Source organism: Melanotaenia boesemani, chromosome 3 (assembly GCF_017639745.1).
Source record: "Melanotaenia boesemani isolate fMelBoe1 chromosome 3, fMelBoe1.pri, whole genome shotgun sequence".
Taxonomy (NCBI): domain Eukaryota; kingdom Metazoa; phylum Chordata; class Actinopteri; order Atheriniformes; family Melanotaeniidae; genus Melanotaenia; species Melanotaenia boesemani.
The window spans coordinates 25529898-25533407 of record NC_055684.1 but is presented as its reverse complement, the minus strand read 5'-3'; positions in this window follow the sequence as shown (position 1 = coordinate 25533407).

The window sequence follows — 3510 nt, the reverse complement described above, 5'->3', positions numbered from 1 at the left end:
AAGTCGGGTGAGGAAAAGAGCTGGGTCATTATTTTGTCAGCTTTGAGGTCTTCACTGCTGGTTAGCCAAGCATTTGCATGTGATGCAGCTTTATCTTGCAGAAAGATCATGGGTATAAAGAAAGCTGAAAACTTTTTTTATGTACCGTCCCTTAAAGCAAATATTCTCTGTCTGTCTTCAACCTTAAAAAGAAAGTTAGCAGGATGTAAACTACTCCTTTACCCTACTGGAGTCTGACCTGACCTTGACCATTAATGACCCTGCATGAGGCCATCACCATCACTCTCATTTCATCCGTCCATTGAAAGTCTAATTGAAAAGTCTGTCTTCAGATATTTCTTGACACCATCTTGACTTTATGAAAATATTCCAGTGCTGGTTGTGTTTTATGTTTTCACCACATGGGCCATGTGACACTTTCTCACTCCAGGTATTTTGTAGTTCTGCAATATAGCAACACAAGAGGATCATTGATTTCTGTAGTCTTTATGTTCACTATTTTTACAGTCGGTTGCAGGTTAATTTTTGCCCTATTATCAGAAATAATCTTACTAAACTCTGTTGACAGCTTACAACACAACATTTGATTCCCCCAGTTGGCAGTTTCATCTGTCTAAAAGGCATTTTACATTTGCTCACTTTTCTTTGTCAGTTATCTCTTTTTAGCCTCATTTATCACTATAATAACTGATTATATCCTAAACCTATTTAGGGTTACATTGTTTGGAGTTTAAAAATGTGCCTAGAAATAAAGATAATGTCAAACTATTCCATTTCCAAATAATAGTACCTACATGTGTCACTTAGCACAATGGATAATTGTCAAAATAAATAAACTAGAGTAGTCTGAGAATGTTACGTCCATTAAGCCTGAATTAAATATAGTTTGTATAAAATGCTGAATCCATATCAGGATTTATTTCAGAAGTTAACCACTTTAAACTGGGCCAGTCCAAAAATCTGATAACATTTATATACAAAACTATTATAGGTTTTTAAATACAACCAAAATGAACAGACAAGCTGTGCAAACCACATAACCTCTTTAGTGGAAGTAAAATCACAATAAATTAATGGTTTTTTTTTCCACATATGATTTTCAAAGTTGTAATTAAATATTCTGATAACCTGTGCTATTTAACCCTTGCTGTCCTGTTTTAACAACACTTAAAACAAATATTCATCTCACACAGGTCATTCCTGGTGAAACTAGAAACAGTGGTGATGAAAGAAATGCACATTTAATTAATCTGTTTACAAAGATAACAGGCTGTTTTGTCTTAATTCTCTGCTGTAACCAAAGAACCACCAAAGAAACATTTAGGCCCATTTCACATGTAGTTTGGTATCATTTTATATAATTTATATAATGAGACATTTTTTTATTGTCATGTTACAGACTGCCCTCCTTCACCTACAATATCCTATCCTCTTTTTATTAAGAGCATTTCTGAGTACACATCACGTTTTTCTGCCTCAAGCTTTTAGCAAAGTTGAGCAGCTTTTGCCATGAATACGTACAGTAGTATTAATCAACAATAGCGTAATTAAAAAGCTTTCAAGGTTGTTTTTGAGATGCACTAATCACAGAGACAGTCCAGTGTTTGCTTAGAGCCTGCTTGAGAACAAAGTGTTTTACAGCAAACAAATCTCTGATAATTGAATTTGAGGTTCCCTTCTAAAAGATAATTAACTGAAGATGAGGTGTACTCAAGTATATGAGGTGTAATATCCAGACTGGAAAGTGCAGCAGAGTAAAAATTAGATGGGAGCAAAAAAGCTTGTTTGAAGAGAGGTCATGATCAGGGGGAAAAAAAATGGAACATGAACAGAATTCACAATAAAGCTTGCAAAAAATTAAATGTGTTGTAACTCCTGGAAAATTTACCAGCATAGCATAATTCAGAAAATAAAGTCTACCAAAGAACCCCCTTCAGGCTTGTCTACCCCAAATAAAACTCATATCAGGTGAAACGTATGTATTTCTGCAAAAAAGCACAAAGATAAAGCAGCTTTATCTTAAGGTATTTAGAACGGGAAATTAAAATTTCCAATCTTGAGAAGTAATTTAGTAGCTCTTGTGGTACTTAGAAGGCTTGAGTTTTTTGTTTGCACTACCTAAGTGTTGTGGGATGACTTCATAGTTTATGGAGAGAGCAAGATGACCTAACTCTTTCATGCCTGATTACATATTCTCTCTTGATCTTTTCTCTTGATCTTTGTAAGAAGTGCATCTCAGTGTTGTCCTGCAGAAAAAACATGCTGCCCAAGAACTTGAGACAGTATTTATATGTGTTACATGTTGTATTATGAACTGAAAATCTTATTTAAAATTCACATTACTAGACATTTATAGGGTGCACAACTAGTTTTTCCTCAAGGATGATCCCATTCCTAAAGAAAAAGAAATTCATGATTTCCAGTGGAGGTGTCTGTTACAGATAAGGCACCTAAATAAAATGGTTGAACATTATTTATCATTCATCAAAATCTATTTGGTCCTATTGTACACCGTAATTAATCTCTGAGTATCTGTGACTCTGTCAAAATTAATATCAACAACACAAATGGATTAAATGCATACTTGCAAGTAAACATTCTCTCTGATAAATAAAATCTATGAATAAATTATGAACTCAGCTGCAAATCTCCACTCCCCTCTATGTTCCACTCCATCAGTCGTGTTAAATGACTGCAGCTTCTTCAGTACAAACACCTCTGAGATTCCTCTCTGCTGCATGTGAGCTATAAACATTGCTTGATTAAGATCACAGAATTTATTCAGCCTCTCCTCTTAACAGCACCAGAACAGCAACTGTGTGTCTGCAAACATCAGTCAGTGCATTGCTTCCTCTTTATTATCAGCTAATCAGTGTGGTTAATCAACCTCATAATGAGCAGTTTCAACTGACACCGGGCCAGAGTTCAAATACCCACCAGATACTACTTAGGTGTGAGAGATCTCCCTGAAGACTAGATTTCCAGGACACCAAAGGACAGAAGGATGACAAGGGCATCAGTGGTGAGTGATGCTTCGTTTGATGATAACAGGAAAACATCCTGTAGATCTGCAGCTTCATGGCTTTTGGGGTGATGTAAACAATAAAAAAGGCTTAAACACATAGTGTTCTCGGATTATCTGTCAGAGGAGTGCTTGAAGAGTATACTTGTCTTATCTCTCTCTCAGCTTTTCAGATTTTCTTCTCTTTCTTTTCAGCAGCTGGCAATACTCCACGCTGAAAAAAAAGGAATTGATACGCTCTTCCTGTTGACCCCTCAGCTACATAGAGATGCATGCTATAAACCACCAAAACCCCTCATAATACACAAGTCCCTAACGTATTTCCTTATCACAGACAAATCACAAACATCCAGTGCTATCACCTCCCATCTGCCTCCTCGCCCTCCCTCCCTCCCTCCCTCTCACTCATGCTTTCCCTCCCTCTCTGCTGCCTCACTCATTCCCTGAGCAGCACATTGAACTGGATAACGTCTCCTTCAGCCGGCAGA